The sequence below is a fragment of the Halichoerus grypus genome, chromosome 3 (genome assembly GCF_964656455.1).
Source record: "Halichoerus grypus chromosome 3, mHalGry1.hap1.1, whole genome shotgun sequence".
NCBI classification, from domain to species: domain Eukaryota; kingdom Metazoa; phylum Chordata; class Mammalia; order Carnivora; family Phocidae; genus Halichoerus; species Halichoerus grypus.
In genome coordinates, this window is record NC_135714.1 from 19,701,186 (window position 1) to 19,722,438 (window position 21,253).

Below are 21,253 nucleotides of genomic sequence, written 5' to 3' on the forward strand. Positions count from 1 at the left end.
CCATGTTCTAATTCCATTTAGGTGTTACTAACATCTGCATCACATACTGTACTTCCATAAGAATTTTTTCAAAAAAGAAAGTAAGAGCTTTACAATGTTAGAAAACCATGATTCTTTCTAACTAATGTCTCGTTCAGCTCAAAGGTCCTGTTGTAGCACGGCAGGTGGAGAGAGAGGTTGAGGGAACAGAAGATGAACACAGCAAGGTCTATGAGAGGAAGTGAGGAGAACTATCAACCCAGCCAATTGCTTTGGCCCACTCAAACCCGGTCCAGGTTGTAAAGAAGCAAGAGGCTGTGTGCTGAGACTGGGTAGTAGGGGTTTGGAGTCCAGAAGGCCTGGGTCATCCAGACTCTGGATGACTCCAGTGTGTCACCGCCTGTCCCTTCAACAGAATCACCTGGGAGCTTTTAAGAAACAGGGATGTCAGGGGCCCCTCCTCAGACAACTGAACCATCTCCAGGGGTGGAGCTGAGGCATCTGGGTCATTCTGAAGGATCTAAACCCTGGGAGGGGAGGGGCTGTGACCGTCTTGCTCACCATCATATCCTGGTGCCTAGTGCATAGGGTCAGCAGGCAATCAGCAACAGCAAATACAGAGTGAATAGGTGAGTAAATGAGTTTCATATTAGCAGCTGATCAGATTTATATCACCTGCTTCAGGTTATTGCAACTCTCTGAGGTTCAGTTATCTCATATGTAAAGTGAGAAAAGTAATTTCTACTTGGAAATGATGCTTTGAGAATTAGTATTATGTCAGGTACCTTGCAGAGCATATGGCACATTGTAGCTGGTTAATAAAATGGTACTACAATCACTTGTGGTAATTGATATTGCTCAGATTCAGACCAAAAATTAACTCGGTTCAAATGTGCCTGCCATGTATCAGTCAGGATCGGCTAACTTACGCTGTGTTAACAAATAATCCCTATCTCAGGGGGCATAACACAGTAAAAGTTTATTTTTATCCATATTACTTCTCATCACAGGTTGGCTGGGGGCTGTCAGAGTTTCAGTCCTATGGAACATTGCAATTGTTGTTTACCAGGAGACTAAAGCAGAATAGCTTCTGGTGCTCCTTCCACTGGCAAACACTCAGCCCAGAAATGACCGGCAGAACTTCCACTTACAGTTGATTGGCCAGAATGAGTCACATGGTGCTATCTACTGCAGGGGCCCAGAAAGTGCAATCCCGCCAGGTGCCGCACGAGGCGTAGGACTGAAAGTCACGTTGATGAGCAACAAAACTGATTAGCACAGTTGCTCTCAGTGGTCCTGCCTGACTATATACACCTAGCTCCAAACAAAGACAGCATGTGTCAATGACAGTTTGAGGGAACACGGAGCTCTGAGCATTTGTCGTGCTTTGATACCCAACATTAATTCCTCATCTTGGAATCAGCACTCAAACATAATTTTTGAAGAACCTAATGAGATTTAATTTACATCCCACAAATTTTACCAGTGACAAAATTCAATGATTTTTAGATTTATAGAGTTGTGCAACCATCGCCCCAATTCAGCGTTTCCATCACCTCCTCCTGCCTGTGTGAAGTCAATCCCCACCCACACACTAAACCTCAAGCAAATATTAGTCTGTCTCTACATATTGACCCTTTCTGAACATTTCACACAGATGAAATCATACAATATATAGTGTTTTGTGTTTGGCTTCTTTCACTTCACATAATGTTTTTGAGGTTCATCTGCGTGGTAGCATTGTAGAGGGTTCAAAGGATTTGGGGGTGATGGAGAACAATATATATGACCTGGAGAGGCAGGGACACGCAAGCTTTATTGGGAGGTGCTCAGGCTTGCGTGAGAGGGTAAATCCCTTTCAGGACGAGACCATTCAGAGGCTTATGGTTCTGGGACCACCATCCAGAAAGGGAGGAGATCAGAACTCCCGACAGAGAGCTGGGTCAGAAAGGGGGCTTTCATGTCTCAGTGATGCCACTCAGCGGTGCTCTCTGGGTCTGGGAGGAAGGCAGGAGGAGCTCGGGGTCTTATCTACTGCTAGCAGATAGGGGATGAGGTTTAGTGGGGAATGCAAAGAAGCTAAGCTCTAAATGGTTAAAAATCTGCTTGTTACGACTGTTTTTAGAATAATTGGGTGTATAAGAATTTGGGTCTCATCAGGCTTTTTGGCTAATGAGTCTCAAGCCTGCAGAAATAACCAACCTAGGGGCCAACACACAGAGACCATATTTGGCTCATTTGCATAACAAGCATATATCAATAATTCCTTCCTTCCTTCCTTCCTTCCTTCTTTCCTCCCTCCCTCCTTCCCTTCCTCCTTTCTTCCTTCCTTCCTTCCTCTTTCTTTCTCTTTCTTTCTTTCTTTCTTTCTTTCTTTCTTTCTTTCTTTCTTTCTTTTTTCTTTCTTTCCTCTTTCTTTTCTTTTTCTTCCCTCCCTCCCTCCCTTCCTTCCTCTCTTTCTCTTTCTTTTCTTTTACTTTCCTCCCTTCCTCCCTTCCTTTCTCTTTTTTCTTTCTGCTGAATAGTATTCCATTATATAGATCCACTACATTTTGTTTATCCATTCATCAGCTGATGAACATGTGGATGTTTCCAGAATTTGCTCTTATAAATAATACTGCTATGATCATTTACAAACAAGTCTTTTTTGAGATAGGTTTTCATTTCTCTCAGGTAGATTCCTAGGAGTGGCATGGCTAGCTCATATAATACTTTTATATTTGCCTTTAAAAGAAACAAATTGTTTTCTAAAGCAGCTGTAAACATGTTGCATTACTGCCAGCAATGTTATGAGGGGTCTAAGTTCTCTGCATTCTTGCTAACATTTGTTATTGTCTTGTCTTGTTGATTATAGCCATTCTAATTGGTGTGAAGTAGTGTCTCATTGTGGTTTTAATTTGCATTTCCCTGATGATGTTGAGCATTTTTTTATGTGCTTATCAGTGATTCATATATTTTCTTTGGTGACACATCTTCTTTTGCCCATTTTTAAATTGAGCTGTTCTTCTTTATTTATTCTGTTCTTCATTCTGCATACAAGTCTCTTCTCAGATATACACTTTGAAATTATTTTCTCCCAACCTATGACTCCTTTCGTTTTCTTAATGGTATCTTTTGAAGCACTAAGTTGTTAATTTTGATGAAACCTGATTTATCAATTTTTTCTTTTATGGATCATGTTTTTGGTGTTGCCTCTAAAGAATTCTTGATCTAATTCAAGCTCACAGAGATTTATTCCTGTTTTCAATTTCTAGAAGTTTTATAATTTTAGCTCTTAAATTTATGTCTATGATCCATTTTGAATTCATTTTTTTTGTATGGTGTGAAGGGTCTAAATTCATCTTTTTGCATGTGGATATTTAATTGTCCCCGTACCATTTGTTGGAAAGACTATTTTTCCTCATTGAACTGTCTTGAAATCTTTGTCAAAAATCTATTGGCCCTAAATATGTGTTTATTTCTAATCTCAATTCTGTTTAATTTAGATACATCTATCTCCTTATGCCAGTGCCAGACTGCCTTTTTTTTTAAGCTTCATTTATTTATTTATTTGAGAGAGAGAGAGAGTGTGCACAGGCAGGGGGATGGAAAGAAGGAGAGGGAGAAAAAATCTCAAGCAGAGTCTGCATTGAGCACGGAGCCTGTCGCGGGGTTCGATCTCATGACCCTGATATCATGAATTGAGCCAAAATCAAGAGTTAAATGCTCAACTGACTGAGCCACAAATGCACTCCATTGTTTTGATTACTATAGCATTATAGTAAGTTTTAAAGTGAAAGTTCTCATACATTTTTCTTCTTTTTCAAAATTGGTTTGGCTATTCTGGGACTTTTGCCTTTTCATATACATTTTAAGATCAGCTTGTCAATTTCTAGAAAAAAAAGTTCTGGAATTTTAATAGAGAGTATGTTGAGTCTAAAGATTGTTAATTTTACTTTCCTCCTTTCTCTACGTTGTTAATAGTTAAATATACTGCATGGGCAAATAAGGATCATGTGTCATAAACAAAGTTAAAATCAAACCTTTTGAGCTGAGTTCTGCCAAAGAAAAACATCTAATTAACAAATGGAGACCATGAAACTGGAAAAAAATAAAGATTAATATGGGAATAATTGCTTTAACAATTTTGTTTTTCAATCTACTAACATGGACTATTTCTCATATATTCAGATTTTCTTTAATTCTTCTCCATAATGGTTTGTAATTTTCAGTACAGAAGGCCACAAGTCTTATACTTTATTGGTAAATCTATTCCTAAATATTTTATCCTTTTTGATGCTATTGTGAATGACATTGTTTTCTTAATTTCATTTTGTGGATTGTTGGCAATTACTATGTAGAAATACAATTGATTTTTGTTGTTGATTTTATATCCTGTGACCCTGCTGTACTCATATATTAATTATAGTAGTTTAAAAAGAAATTGTATGGATTCCTTAGGATTTTCTCCACACAGGATCATGTAATCTGCAAATAAAGACTTTTTGCTTCTTCTTTTAATCTGAATGGTTTTAATTAAACCTTTTTTGCCTTAAAACACTAGCTAAAACCTCAAGCCCAATGTTAAGTAGTAAGTAGCAAGAGAGGACATCCTTGCTTTGTTCCTGATCTTGAGGGAAGCTCATTAAGTTTTTCACCAAAAAGTCTGAGCTTTAGCTGTAAGGTTTTCAGAGATGCCCTCTACCAGGTTGAGGGAAGTTCCCTTCTATTCCTAGTTCATTGAAAATTTTTTACTTGAATGGGTGTTGGATTTTGTTAAATGCTTTTTCTGCATCTATTGAAATAATCATGTGGCTTTTATGCTTTATTCTATTAATGTGGTGCTTTACATTAATTAATGTTTAGATGTTAAACCAATCTTGCATTACTGAGAGAAATCCTACACGGTCATGCTGTATAATTCTTTTTATATGTTTCTAGATTCATTTTGCTAATATTTTATTGAGGATTTTTGCATCTATATTCATGAGGATATTAGTTTTATTTTCTTGTGGTACCTTTGACTTTGGCATCTGGATAATGCTGGCTTCACAGAATGATTTGCAAAGTGTTTCCATTTCCCATATTTTCTGTAAGGGTTTCTGAACGATTGGTATTATTTATTATCTAGATATTTGATAGAATTCACTAATGGCATCTGGATCTGGAGGTTTGTGTGTGTGTTGGGGGGGGGGAGAGAATTTTAAATTAGCACTTCAATTTCTTTTTTTGTTATAGATCTATTCATATTTTTAAATTTCTTCTTGAGTCCATTTTGATAATTTGTGTTCTTCTAGGAATTTGTCAATTTCATTTAGGTTGTCTAATTTGTTGCCCTACTGTTGTTCATACTAATCTCTTATAATTACTTTAATTTCTGTAGGGTAGGTAATGATATCCTCTCTTTCACACCTGATTTTTGTCATTTATATCTTCTTTTTTTTTTTCTTGGTCAATCTAACTAAAGATTTGTCAATTTTGTTTGTTTTTCCAAAGAATCAACTTTTGGTTTCATTGATTTTTTAGTGTCATTTTGTTTTTTGTTTTGTTTTGTTTTAAGATTTTATTTGTTTATTTGACAGAGAGAGACACAGCAAGAGAGGGAACACAAGCAGGGGGAGTGGGAGAGGGAGAAGCAGGCTTCCTGCCGAGCAGGGAGCCCGATGTGGGATTCAATCCCAGGACCCTGGGATCATGACCTGAGCTGAAGGCAGATGCTTAAAGACTGAGCCACCCAGGTGCCCCTGTTTTCTATTTTGTTGATATGCACTATAATTTTTATTCCTGTCTCTGCTTTGGGTTTAGTTTGCTCCTTTTTCTTGTTTCTTAAGATGGAAACTTAAATTTTTGATTTGAGAACTTTCTTCTTTTTTAATACAGGCATTTTAAAGCTATATATTTTCCTGTTAGCATTGCTTTAGCTGCATCCGATAAATTGTTGATATGTTGTGTCTTCATTTTCATTCATTTAAAAATATTTCCCAACTTTGCTTGTGAATTTTTTCTTTGACTCATTGGTTATTTTGAAGTGCGTTATTTAATTTCCAAATATTTGTGGATTTTTTAAAATTTAATTTCTGTTGCTGACTTCTAATTTATTTCTTTGTGATTGGACTCCCCCCCCACCCCCATCCAGCACCTTCAATATGTCCTTCCACTGCCTTCTGGCCTCCACTGGTTTTAATAAAGAGTTAGTTGTTAATTGTATTTATGTCTCTTTGTGTGTGATGAGTCATTTTTCTCTTTGGTGCATTCAAGCTTGTCTTTAGCTTTCAACAGTTTGTATCTGATTTAGATGTAGATTTGTATTTAGATGTAGATCTATTTATATTTATTTTATTTAGAGTTCATAGGTCTTCTAGAATCTGTAGATTAATGTTTCTCATCAAATTTGGAGATGTTTTGGCCATTATTTTTCAAATATTTTTATGCTCATTCTCTCACTTCTCTCCTTCTGAGATTACATCTACATACATATATGTTGGTATGCTTGACGGAGTCTTACAGCTCTTTAAAGTTCTGTTCAATTTTCTCCTCCTCTTCTTCCTCCTTCTCCTTCTTCTGTTCTTCAGAGTGGATAATTTCTATTGATTTATATGCAAGGTCACTGATTCTTTATTATGCTATCTCAAATAAAATGATGAGCCCCTTTAGTGAAAATACCATTTCACTTACTCTACTTTTCAATTCTAGATTTTCCATTTGGTTCTTTGAAAAATATAATTTCTATCTGTATGTCAATATTCTCTATTTGATGAGTCATTGTCATCACATTTTCCCTTAATTTTTAAAATGCACTTTCTTTTTTTTTTTTAAAGATTTTATTTATTTATTTGACAGAGAGAGACACAGCGAGAGAGGGAACACAAGCAGGGGGAGTGGGAGAGGGAGAAGCAGGCTTCCCGCCGAGCAGGGAGCCCGATGCGGGGCTCAATCCCAGGACCCTGGGATCATGACCTGAGCCGAAGGCAGACGCTTAACGACTGAGCCACCCAGGCGCCCCTGCACTTTCTTTTTGAACATATCTTGACTAGCTGCTTTGAAGTTGTTTTCTGCTAAGTCCACCATCTTAAAGGACCTCTGAGATAGTTTCTGTTGATTGCTTTTTCCCTGAGCTTTTTCCACTTTCCTGTTTCTTTGGATGTATTGTAATCTTTTATTGGAAACTAGACATTTTAGATAATATATTGTAGCAGCTCTGGATTCTCACTCCCTCTCTGGGAGTTGTTGTTATTGTTTGTTTACTGACTTGCCTGGACTTACTCTGTAGAGTATCTCTTTACTTCAGTGTTGACAGTTGATGACTTTACTAAGTTTTAGTTTTGTTCTTGTTTTTATTTCTAAGTTGGCTTCCTACCATTCACCCTTCATTTAGCACAGCTTACTAATTGATCACAAGTTGTGTTCAAACACATCAAGCCATTAAGCCTTCTACCCTTTGTTAATGGATTGCTATATGGATTGGGGAAGAAAGTTAAAGGTCAGGCTTTTTACAAATCTGCTCCTGTCTTTACTTTCTACCAAGCCCGTTTGTGTCTTCTCTGCATGTCCACAAGGTCTCATATTCATCCAGGGATGTGTAGATAGCCTCAATTGAGCATGCACTCAGCCTTGAGCATGATTACAGCCTTTCAGTCCTTTAGGGATATGTTGGAGCTTTCCTAAGCCCACTATGGCTGTCTTGTTCCCTGGATGTCCCTGTCAAATTTCTGGCTAAGCTTCCAGTCTATTGCTTGTCCCAATCAATATCACAACCTCAGAATAACTGTGACACTGGCCTTCCCCACTCGTTTGATAATACAATCACTAGGGTTTCCCATGATTTCTGAGGGCATGGGATTTTTTTCCATGCTCCATTTCAAATCAAGTCAGCCTCCTCTGGCAGAAAAGCTGTTGTTTTTCACAGCTTGCCCTGCCCCGGTAGACCTACTATACTGATGGAACCGAAGGGATAATGGGAACAGCCACAGGCTGGAACACCCTAGAGTCCAGCCACCCTTAGCCAAGTTTTCATAGGTTTACTTGAATGAACACTTCTCAATTTTTTGCAGGTCTTTGGTCAATTTCCAGTGTCTCAAAGTTGTTTTTGACAATTTTGTCCAGTTTTATAGTTGTTTGGCAGGAGAAAGAATTTGTTGAGCTCCTCTCTCTTCCATTCTGGAAATCCTACCTCTTCAGTATAATTTGATGTGATTATCTCTCTATGGTGTGCTGTTTTGCTGAGACTGCTGACCAGAGTTCCTACCCTTTTCTAGTCAGGAGATACACCTAAGACACAGCTGAGCCATCAAACTCTCTTGATCCAAATATTACGTTTTGGTGGGAGAGATACGAAAACAGAAACAAAGGTTGTACTCCATTCACTTTATCTATACCCTGACAAGATTCCCAATTATCTCCTGCTACCTACATTTCCAGAGCTCCCTGGTTCACATCATGTAGTTCCCCAGGCCTGGTTCTCTGGCCTTTCATCAACTGTGAAGAACACCCATGTCTGTCCAAAAAAAAAAAAAAATGCCTTTCCTGCTCAAGTTAGCCAGAGCCCATTTCTGTTGCTTGCAAACAAAGAACCTGACCGATACAGCTTTTCAAAGGATGTGCAAAAGGGAATCTTCTAAAGACTCCAGATAAGAGGCCAATTATTCACTTGACAGTTTTCAGGACTGCTACAACACACACATGCCTGTGGGAAGCTCCTGAGCCGGCAGTGTGCTGTGTGTCTGATGAGATCCCACTGGAGGGGCCAAGTCTGCACCTGTCACCAGCCACAAAGAGGATCCAATTTTTATCCATTTCATCTGGAGGACCATCTGGGCTGGGAATAGCAGTAATAATAACAAATCATTGTCACCAGATTTCCTCATAGATAACACTTTTTTGTTGCTCTTGTTAAAAATCAAGTTTTCAAGTCTGCTGGTAAATAAGCAGCCAGCAATAGTTTTAAAGGCTGACCTGGGCTGCCGAGAGACTGGATTGGGACTGGGCCTGGGAACATGGCATAGAGAGACTTGGCTGCTGGTAGTCTTTTCTGGAGGGGCATGAGGTTGGGAGGAAAACCCCAGAAGGCTATGGCAGAAAGAAGTCCTACTAAAAACCATGCATGGGAGTGTTGGGTAGCCATGGCTTACTTACCAACATCATGTATGACAATTTGGGGTTTGTTTGATGTGGGCCAGCAGCAGGATGTAGGTGCTAAGTAAGTAATCTGTGATATTAAGTAGCATTAATAGAGATATATTACCTTAAACAAAGGAAATGATAGTCCTTCTCTATTTCATGCTTCTCAGAGTGCTCAAAGTTATGTCTTCATTTTGGCATCATACATTTTGTGTGCTACAGACTCCCAAGAACACATCCAGAAGAGAACAATCAAGATGGAAAATTGATTTAAATTACCATGTGATGAACAATGGAAGGAACAGAAGGCATTTAGTTTATAGAGGAGAAAATAAGGGGGTAGGAATATAGTATAGAATGGGAGGTATGATAGCTATTTTTAAAAATCTGCAGGTCTGACAGGTGGAAGAAGGCTAAAATTTGTTCTCTCTGCCTCCAGTGACAGATCCAGGATCAATGGGCAGAAGCTACAAATAGACGCATTTTAATTCCATATCCCTCTAAATGAAATACTTAAATATATTTTCCCAAAGGTCATCTGAAAATGGGTTTTCACTTTATAATTCCAGTCAAAGAATGTATCATTGTGAAAACCAAAGCTATTAATTTATAAAAACTGACACTAATACATGGCAGGTAGGTGATAGCTATATAAATTGTGTGTGTGTGTGTGTGTGTGTGTGTGTGTATTTGTAAGGTTTTGTTCACCTACTCTTTTGAAAATGAAGCTTAGCAACTGCACTACAGTTTGTAACCTGTAATAGCAAATGTGTGCTTCCTATTTTGAAATTAATACAGTGTACGAACACTATTTATAAAAGAACTATATATATTTTGAACATTTATTTGCTTAAGGGTGTTTAAGAGTTTTAAAAGAATTGCAGAACTGTGTATAAGAGCTCTAAGAAATGGAAGAAGATACACCAATAAAGCCTTAAAGAAGAGATCAAATAGCTGACAAGTGAGAGGCTAACAGTGAACCTGAAGGAAAGTGTGGGAATTAGATGAGCAAACAGTCCAACAACTGTCAGTTAGGAGAAGCAGAGAATAATCCATCAGCTGTAATCAAGGCAGATGGGCGCAGCATGGAAAACGTTAGAACCGTGTGCACTGCATTGATCTTGGACAGGGGTACTCTACTGTAATAACCATTTCAATGATCATCCACAGTCACAGGAGTAAGAGGACCACAGCTAGCTCATGCAACACCTTGGGGTGAATTAGAAAAAGGCCCCCTGCTGGGCAGATGTAGCTCTGTAAGTGAACCACTCACAGAGTGGAGCATGGGCTAGACTTCACTCTTCTCATACCCCTTCAGCTGAGCATCTCTGTGCAGGGAACAGCTGATTCCACAGACCTGGAGAGTCTTGACATGATCTATTCCTATGTTCTGGAACCCATATATAGAGCTCTATATCTGGACTCTTTAAGGGCTATATCAGAAGAATGAGGTTATTCACTATGTTTGGAATGGAACGGAATATGTCATATTACATACAACTGGTAAGGAAGAACTTCACAGCTATCCAAATTTGAAAGGTAAAGCTTTAAAAGAAATTGGATTCCCCATAATTAGAGGGGCCCAAGCAAAGGTTTGGTCATAGGAAATAAGAGAACAGTCTAGTTACTACAACCAAGATCTAAAGTCTGAGTGGAATTGGGAGCAAAACTGGTGGGGTTGTGCCAGGGATTTTCAAATGTGAGGGTACATCAGAACCTCCTAGAGCTCATATTGCTGGACCCCACCCTCAGAGTTTCAGATTCTGTAGTTGTTATAACAAGTTCCCAAGCTGATGGTGCTGTTCCAGGGACCACACTCCGAGATTGGCCTAGACAGTCATTTGCAAATTTTAATGTGGGAAAAAAATCACTTGGAGATCTAGTGAAAAGGCAAATTCTAATTCGGTGGGTCTGGACTGGGGCCTCAGACTCTGTATTCCCTGGACAAGCTTCCCGATGCTGGGCCAGGGACCAGGCTTTGAGTACTAAGGGACTCAGACTGGTTCCTAAGCAGATGCTGTTCCTGAAGTCATGTGATAAATTATCTGAGAGGTAGAGACTAGAGGACAGTTGGGTAGGGAGCCAGGGCATTCATTCATTCATTCCACTGATATGAGCACCAGGTTCTGTTAAAGGTGCTGGGGACATTGCAGTGAACAACCAAAACCCTTGCTTTCATGGAGTTCACATTCCAGAGAAGCAAAGTCATATTTACAGCTCATTCCCCAAATCTCAGAGGATTCTTCTTTTGGCTTCGATATTTCATATCACAGATTATCTGAGGAAGGAGAAGAAATATAAAGGACTGCAGAAAAGTAGAATAACTTAAAATACTTTTTTTCTTCCCATTTTATTTAGGAAGTATAAAATTTCTCACTCATGAATAAATCTTTTCAGAAAAGATGTTCGTATATTTATGTATGCATACTCACTTTTACTTTCTCCAAATAATTTCTAACAAAATGTACATCGAGATGCATCTTAATGCTACTGTCATGTGGAGATACAGATGTAGTTAAAACCAGGACATTGACTTTACAATTGGGATGGTTCAAAAATATGGATCAGGACAATGTTTGGAGGGAGCAAATGGGAATTTTCCACCACCTTCTCCCTTTCTCCCAAGAAGTCTGGGTGTGTAGGAAGGAAACACCCAACAGATTGGCAGTCCAGGTGAGGCAGTGTAGTGGCCAGAAGCATGGGTTCAAATCCTATCCCCCTCACTTATACATTATGTGCCCTGGGTGAATCGCTAAATGACTTGATCCTCAGTCCTTATCTGAAAAGGAGGAATAAAGTCTACCTTACAAGGTGGCTGAAAGAATGAAATAACATATGTATGCCTCACAGTAAAGTCTCAGTCAATGGTAACAATAACAGGCTAGAGGTAGACCAGAAAGTCAGTATAGTTCAGAGCTATTTTTAACAGACATGCAAGCAATGCTGAGGACTAGATATGCTAAAAGGCTCTCCTTGGCTAACTTTCCAGAAGGAAACTACGGATACGATAGAATAATTTTGTTGTGGATAAAAAGAAAAGTACCAACCAGATAATAAAGAACTGAGTTAGACTGAGCGGGAGAGAGCTCTATAACTAGTGCGGATTCCTTTCTAGGAGTAGGAAAATGGAACTTTCCAGTACATACAGCTTTTAAATTTGTGATGCTTTTAAATATACCTAAAATTACAACACACAAAGCTGGAGAAGTTGCAATAAAGCTGCTATACCCATAAGTTTTTGGTGACGAATTGGTATTATCTTTTAGGAAAGTGATTTAGCAGTGTGAATTAGAAGTTATAAAAATGCTCATATTCTTTCACTTGGTTATTTTCCTTTTGGAAATGTATTCTAAAAAATTATCCAAAAGAAGGAAAATGAGGAAAGTGATAATTATCTATATTTGAGAAAATAAATTGGAAGCAGCTATAGTAATTTTTATTTTTTATTGAGATATAATTGACATATAATATTGTGTAAGTTGAAGGTATACAGTGTGTTGATCTGATACAGTTATATATTGCAATATGATTACCACAGTAGCATTAGCTAATACCATCATCATGTCACATTAATTGTTTCCTCTTTTGTGATGAGAACATTTAATATCTACTTTTTAATAACTCTCAATTATATAATACAGTATTGTTAACTATAATCATACTGCTGTGCATTAGGTCTCTAGAATGTATTCGTCTTCCAACTGCAAATTTTTACCCTTTGACCAACATCTCCCCAGTTCCCTAAGCCCCCTAGGCCCTGGTAACAGTCACTTTACTCTCTGTTTCAGCAAGTTCTGCATTTTTACATTTTTAGATCATATAAATGATATCATGCAGTATTTGTCTTTCTCTCTGACTCTCTCACTTACTGTAATGCCCTCAAGGTTCATCCATGTAGTAAGGGATGGCTGGATTTCCTTCTTTCTCGTGGCTGAATAATATTCCATTGTAGATATATGCTACTTTATATATCCATTCTTTGTCCATTCATCCATTGATGAACACTTAGGTTGTATCCACATCCTGGCAATTGTGAATAAGTCTGCAATGAACATGGGAATGCTGGTATCTTTTCAAGATCCTATTTTCACATCCTTTGGCTATATACCTAAAAGTGGATTGGTGAATCACATGGTAATCCTATTTTTAATTTTTTGAGGAAACTCCATGCTTTTTCCACAGTGGCTGAACCAATTTATATTCCTGCCAACAGTGCACAAGGGTTCCCTTTTCTTTTTAGTTAGATGCAGTCCCACTTGCTGATTTTTGCTTTTGTTGCTTATGCTTTTGATATCATACCCCCCAAAATTGTTGCCAAGACCAATATCAAGGGGTTTCATCTCTGTATTTTCTTCCAGAAGTTTTACGTTTTCAGGTCTTATATTCAAGTCTTTAATCCATTTTGAGTAAATTTTTGTGAGTAGTATAAGATAGGGGTCCAATTTCCTTCTTTTGCATGTGGTTATCCATTTTTCCCACCACAGTTTATTGAAGAGACTATCCTTTCCCCATTGAGTATTCTTGGCTCCCTTGTCAAATATTGGTTGACCCAATATACGGGGGTTATTTCTGGGCTTGTGATTCTATTCCATTGGTCTATGTGTCTATTTTTATGCCAGTACCATATTGTTTTATTATATAACTTTGTACCATAATTTAAAATCAGGATGTGTGATTCCTCCAGCTTTGTTCTTTTTTCTCAGGACAGCAGTGGCTATTAGGACCCCTTTGTGGTTCCATACAAATTATAAGATGGCTTTTTGTATTACGTGAAAAATGCCATTGGGATTTTGATAGGGATTGCAATGAATCTATAGATGGCTTTGGGTAGCCCATTCTTTTCCATAATAAACAGCCTGTTTTTGCAGCTGGGTAGCTTTTTCATTCTGCTTCCTTCCTACAGAAGGTCATAGATCCAAAGGCCTCTTTTTCATTTTGTGCTGCTTCTGACTCTTTTGGTCAAGATGGCATTGCTTTGGCCAATATAATTCTTTTGAAAAATTTCTGGGTTTTTATGACCCTTATTAGAAGTCTCATCATTAGACCAAAACCACAAAAGTTCTTTGAGACGGACCATTCTCTATCTCAGACTGCCTATAAGACTGCTAAGGGCGATATTCTGAAGAGCCCGGAAGCTCTATTATTTAAGAGGTATGAGCTACAAAGCATGATTTTAAGATCCTTAAGACACTCTTTTTTCTGGTTGACAATGTCTATGAGATGCCACCTTGAATCTTTCTGAAGTCTTTAAAAACATGCTTTAAAGTCATCCCTCTGACTTTAATTTTACCCTATGACCACATTTTCCCAAAAATCTTTCTCCAAGGCTCTTTCTTACTTTAAGAACCTTTTGCTGGCTAAAAATATTCTCTTGGGACCTTTGTATTTCTTCCAAATTCTCCCTGAAAGCTGAATGGTTGGTTTTTCAGCTTATCTGTTTATATCTCTCTGCTTTCATTTTATTATAGGCAGCTCAACAAAGGCAGGTGGCATCTTAAGCATTCTGCCTGGAAGTTTTCTTAGCTCAATCACAGAGTTTACTGGATGCATTTTCTACTTTCCACATTACTGCAGGTGACGGTTTTGCTAAACCTTCCCCCATTACACAACACCGGTCTTCAGCTCCTTATAACATTTTCCTTACTTTCCTTTAAGCATTCACTGACGTACTTCTCAAGGCCTTCCAGCCCTTACCTCTTGCCCAGTGTCAGTCAATGCTACCTGTTTTAGGTTTATGTTATAAGCCTTTAGGTTTATGTAATAAAGCCCTTTATTTCCAAGTACCAAAATTCATTTTGGTTTGTCTGGCTGTGTGGGAAACTGCCTCACGATTTACTAGTTTAAACCAAACATTTTATTTTGCTCATAATTTTGTGCATCAGAAATTTGAAAAGGGCTCAGCTGACCAGTTCTCACTTGGGGTTACTCATGCAGTTGCAGTAAGATGTCAGCTGGGGCTGCAAACATCTGATGACTTGACTGGGCTGCATGTCCAACGCGGCTCTTTCATACGGTTGGGAGTTGACGGTGGTGTGGGCCGCGAGCACATCTGGGCTGTCAATCGGTTGGTACATACGGGCTCTCCAGCATGGCTGTCTCAGGATGCTTGGCCTTCTTACATGGTGCTAGTTTCCCCTAGAGCTAACATCCCAAAAGAACCAGGCAAGAACTGCTTGGCCTTTTCTGACCCAGTTCTGAATGTTGAACGGCATCGCTCCTGCAGCACTCTATTGGCTACAAGGAAGTCACTAAGCCATCCCAGATATGAAGGGAGGAAACACAGACACCCCCCTCAATAGAGGAATGACAAAGAATTTGCAGGTTTGTTTTAAAACTGCCAGCACAACACTTTAAATTCTCTAAGATTAAGTACAAAAGGCAGAATCTAGGATTGCATGTATACTGTGACTGAAATGATACACAAGGAAGAGGCACATGGAAAACATTGGAAAGATATGCAAATATTATTGTAATTATTCTGTTGTTATGGATGATTTTCTCCATTTATTTCATAATAGGAAGGAAAGACAAGAAAACAACATGCGCAACATATTTCTAAGTGACTCTATACTTTTGCTTTCTGACCTCTCCCATTTTCTTCTAGTTTACACTTAGGGTAACCATGAAGGGGTGAGATGGGGCACTGAGGTGACTAGTTGGACATGGAGGCGTCCTGACTGTGCTGGGAACTGACTGAGCTGTGGTCTACGGGCTCTTATATGACACTTCCAGGACTGTTGAATTTAGGGCCAGGAAGGAGCCCAAAGATGTTATCTTCTTAGATACAGGCTCAAGAGCCCCCAAAGTAGGTTTATACATTCCATTACAATCAAATTCTGTCTCCCCCATGAACCAATCAACAGGAGAAATAAATCAAACGATGAGATTAAAAAATGGTACAAACCTGGGCTTGCTTTCAGTCACCCAACACATGTGGAGTCAAAAGTCATTCCCCACATTCTGATATCCAGAGAGCTTTCTTGATTCGTTTTTGCTCACACAGCAGGGCCCACATCACAGTAGAGGTGGAAGAACTGTTATGAACTGAATTGTGTGCTCTAAAAATTCGTATGTTGAAGCCATAACCCCCAGGGTGACAGTATTCAGAGATAGGCCTATAAGGAAGTAATTAAGGTTAAATGAGGTCATCAGGGTGGGTCCCTAATCCCACAGGACTGATAAGAAGAAAAGACACGAGAGAGCTCTCCCTCTCAGTGCACACACAGAGGAAAGGCCATGTGAAGACACAGAGGGAAGGTGGCCATCTGCAAGCTAGGCAGAGAGACCTTGGGAGTAATCCAACCTGCACTTTGATCTTGGACTTCCAGCCTCCAGAACTGTGGGAAAATAAAACATCTGTTGTTTAAAACATATTTTTTAAAAGATTTATTTATTAGAGAGAGAGAAGAGAGAATGTGCCCATGGGGGCAGAGGGGCAGAGGAAGAGGGAGAGAGAGAATCTCAAGAATCTCAAGAGAATCTCAAGCAGACTCCCCACTGAGTGTGGAGCAGGGCTCTATCCCACGACCCTGAGATCATGACCCTGAGATCACGACCTGAGCCAAAACCAAGAATTGGATGCTTAACCGACTGAGCCACCCACACGCCCCCAAATATCTGTTGTTTCGATCACCCAGTTTGTAGAGCCTTGTTATGGCAGCCAGAGCGAACTAACACAAGGCCCTTCAAGTTGGCTCCTGGAGGCGTTGTGACACATCCCCATCATTTATTGAGTACTTCTTTACTTTCTGGAACAATACTGTGTTTTAGGTCATCTAATGTTCTTCCTGCCTGTGGAAAGCAGAATAACGCCCCGCACCCCAACGATGTCTGTATCTTAATTCTCCAAACTTGTGAATATCTTCCCTTGAAGGTGATCAGCCCAGTAGGTATACCACCATATAAAATTGTTTTCCATGAAAAAATTTTGAAACACACACATTTGTAATTTTTCCTAATGAGAGAAATATTGAAAATGAACTTAACTGAAAGTCAAGAAAATGAGGAGTTTCCAGGATGAGGGTGGTGTACTTCTTACAACCTCCGCACAGCAGAGGTAAATGGAAATGGTACAGAGCTGCCATGGGATGGACTTGGGTGGCTGGTAAGGAGACATGGAGGGCTTATACAGTGGGAAAGGGCCAGGCATGACCTGGAAACTATTCTTTGATGGAAGACATAGAACACATAAACCAATTCCCAACGATACTGATGTGTCTTACAGTAAGGCACAGATCTAGGAGCTGAGGGGAAGTCAAAGGTACTTAAGACATAGTCCTTGTCCTCAAGGAATTTATAATCAAGGGACAGATTCTCATCTACATGGGCAACCATAGAGATCACCTGGGATATATAAGGACATTCTCTTGGCACTGACAAGTAAACCAGAGGACTCATTTAGCAACCCAACTGATGACTAAATTTAAAAGACGAGAAACAGAAAGACACAGCGATGAGAAACCTGATCTAAAAAGATCAGCAGAGAAAAATCATACTCACCCCAAATAAAGATTTATTTATCACTGTTGAAAGAAGCCTGATACAAAAGAAACTACAGAATATGGCAGAGCAAGGTCTTGGGAAAACACTTGGCTTTTGTGATTGTCACACCTGTTGTTTGCTGACTTTAAACAGCTGCATGTGAATAATGTGAGCAGGGACGAGGCAACTGAAGAACTCAAGAACGCAAGTGCCGTGGCTGAAGCTGCCTCTCTTGACAGTACTTCTAAGATGGGGAAGAAATCACCTGGGAAATGTCAAAAGCATTCTGCTAGTGTGTCCTTTTCTAAGCTTCTTGTTGTTGGCTCCTGTTACATCTGAAACCCACCAGAGGTCTTCAAGCTTCACTTCATGCCTAACTCGTGAGTGCCATGTGCCTTTTGCATCTTTGTAACATACTGATAATTGAAGATTTTTAGGAACTCTCAGATCCACATAAGAAATGTGCTTTGGGTAGTGGCTAAAGCTCAGGTTTTGGAGTGATTGTCCAGGTACAAGGCCTTACAAACTTTACAGGCTGTGTGAGCTTCACTGAGTCACTAAACTCTTCTGGATCTCAGTTTCTCTTCTATAAAATGGGAATGACAATATAACAATCACACTCATGGTAAGTGGGGTCTGCAGGATGCTTGGACCCTTAGAGAGAGACTGAACCTGGTGCTGTTTCACCTTGACTAAGCTAAGCTATCAGTCTCATAGTGGGCCCTGGAGCTGGGTGACAAAATCCTTTCCTCCTTGTTGTGGAGCTTGGCCGAGTCAGCCTGGCCTAAACTCTAAGATGTAGTAAGATCTGGGGCCTTTCGAATTCATCCAAACCCCAAAGCAGGCAAAAGGGTGCCTGTCAGGGAAACTGACCTGTTAAGAATCCAGGATAGGCCAGAGCCCATCAGAGCTATAAACTTTCGTTTGTACTTTCCTTTCCTGTCATTATTGCCTCATCTACATTAGGCCTCCTTAAAAGTGACATCCTGGTCTCTGATCCCCTGTGGGGACCAAGTGGAAGAGGCTGCCCACTTTGGGGATTCAGTGGACACTTCGCTTCCTTGAGGTCAACTGGCAGTAGCCGTGCAGTCACCAGCAGATGAACACTGTGGGCAAAGGCACTGAGTGGAGGCATGATGAAGAGGCCTGAGTGCAGAACCCAAGAGTCTGTGCCCAAGCACATGGGAGAAGGCAGCCCAAGGCCTGACATAGCTGGACAATGTTGTGAGGAAATGGAGTATTTTCTGCAACTAAGTAGGCAGGGTCATGGATATAGTCCCTCGGGTTACCAGCCCAACACCCGCCTTTGATGGAACACACACACATCTGGTAATGGTCACTCTATTTAACCACTACTGTGTTGATCATTCCAAAGGACGTAGCTGGCCCTGGTGCTGAAGCTTCCAATTATTTATAGAAGAAAGTCGCTGGTGGCTTGGAAAGGCTATAAAACACTTTTATAAAGGAAAAAAGGGGTAACTGGATCGTCCATGATCTTCCCAATAAACCATGGATTCCTTCCTGAGACCAGTAGAGTTTTCAACACCAATTCTTTTCAATTCTGGATTTTGATACTGACATTCTTTCTGGAGAACAGAGGGAACCAGATTTTCTGGATGCCCGCCCTGCTGTGCCAGGAATGAACTCTCTAGGTGCTGGGTACCAGGGAAGTCCAGGAAGTCCCAGAGGAGGGGATGGGTAGCCAGTAGTAAGGAGGCAAATAGGGGACTTACTAGGTCAATGTCTATTTACCAAGTAGTATGAAAATAGGATGAAATTCCAAAATATTGACAAGCAGAGCAGCTGGGTGCTGATGCACACCAGTCTTATACACACCAAATCTATCCACAACACAGATGTCCCCACCCTGATGTCATTTCGTGACAGGGTTTAGATAGAAAGCTGAGGCTCTGGGTCTTCTGAACTTTAGCTGGGAATGGAATAAGAGAGCAACCATGCTTCAGTTTAGGGCCACCTCCCATGTTCGGACAGCTCTTTCCACATACCCTCCTCCATAGGCAGGGAAGCTACATAGGAGAGACCCTGTGCTACTGCCCCTTCCCCTTGAGTTTCCAAAGAGAAGCAGGTCCACATGCCCCAATTCCCATTTTAGGGCTGTGCTCTGCCTTGCCTAAAAATAAAAGGTTGACTTATTTTTAACTGTAGCTCTTCTGCTTCTGGGCCTGCATGAATGCTAGTTGATTCGTCGCTGGCAAAATGAAACTATTTCCATGACCACAGAAACCCACTCAAGGTCCCGACACATTCAACCCACACCCTCCTACTCCAAATCAATGAGGCTGACTCAGTTTCCTGTTGACTCACAGCAGTCCCTGGCTTTACCAGTCAGCTGGTTCCACAGGTTAAAAGTGGCTCGGGACAGAACCCAAGATCCTTGGGAATCAGAGCATCAGGGCCACTATGAGAGACTCAGAAAGAGTCCTCAGACCCCCCTGCATTGTCCTCATGGCCTGAACCTCTTCATGAAGGTTGAAGAGGAAATACTGAGTATTTCCAGTGTGCCCTCTGAAATGGGAGCTTGAACAAGAGTGGGAGGTACGAGGCCAGCTGGAAGCATGGGGCTGAGATTGCTCCTGAGCCAAAGGCTTCCAATTGCTCATCTGTTACTTGAAATCAAACACCTTGGGATTTTCATGCAACCTGATAGTTAGCTACTTAGAAAAACTGGATTCTAGATTAAACTCCCAGTCACTATGAAGAACATAAACTCTATTGCTGGTGACATGGAAAGGCGCTAACACGCTCTTTATAAAGGAGAGAAGGACTAATTAGGTTGTCCATGATTTTCCCAATAAACCACGGATTCCTTCCTGTGGAGACTGATAGAACTCTTGACACTAATCTCTTTTATTTCTGGGATTCTTCTGAGAGAGCAGAAGGAATCAGATCTTCTTAAAGGAATATATTTCTGGCTTAAGATCAACCTTTTTATATCTACTCTAGTGAATCTCCTTACACAATTAACAACACTCATTCCTGCTGACAAAAAGAGCTGATAATCTTCTAATAAAAACATCCAATTCCAAGATGATGGCAGAAAACACTTTATCATCTCATAATTCTTAATTTTAATAATTTTTATAAAGTCTGTGAGCTCTGGGATTAGGGCTTACAAATGACAAGGAAACAGTTCCTCTTGGGGGCGGGGGGTAGCCAAGGAATTTCAGTGAGAATCTGTAATCAAACCAGAGAAACACACCTTCAAGCAACCACTGAACTGTCTCTGCATCCTCAAGAAGACGTGTTGGAGTCACCCCAAACATCTGTTAAATTGTGATGGCTAATCATATGTGTCAGCTTGGCTGGGCCACAGCAGCCAGACAGGGGGTCAAACATTTTTCTGGATGTTTCTGTGATAGCGTTTCTAGACGAGATTAACATTTAAACCAGTGGACCTTGAGTAAAGCAGGTTGCCTTCCCTGCCTGATGTAGATGGGCCTCATCCAGTCAGCTGAAGGCCTGGCTAGAACAAAAGACTCACCTCCAAGCAAGAGGGAATTCATCAACAGGTAGCCTTTGGACTTGAGCTGCAGCATCCGCTCTTCCCTGGTCTCCAGCCTGCAGGCCCATTGCACAGATTTTGGACTTGTCACTTCCATAATCACATGAGCCAATTCCTTAAAACAAATCTCCTTCTGTGTGTATATGCATCCCCTTGGTTCTTCTCTGGAGAATC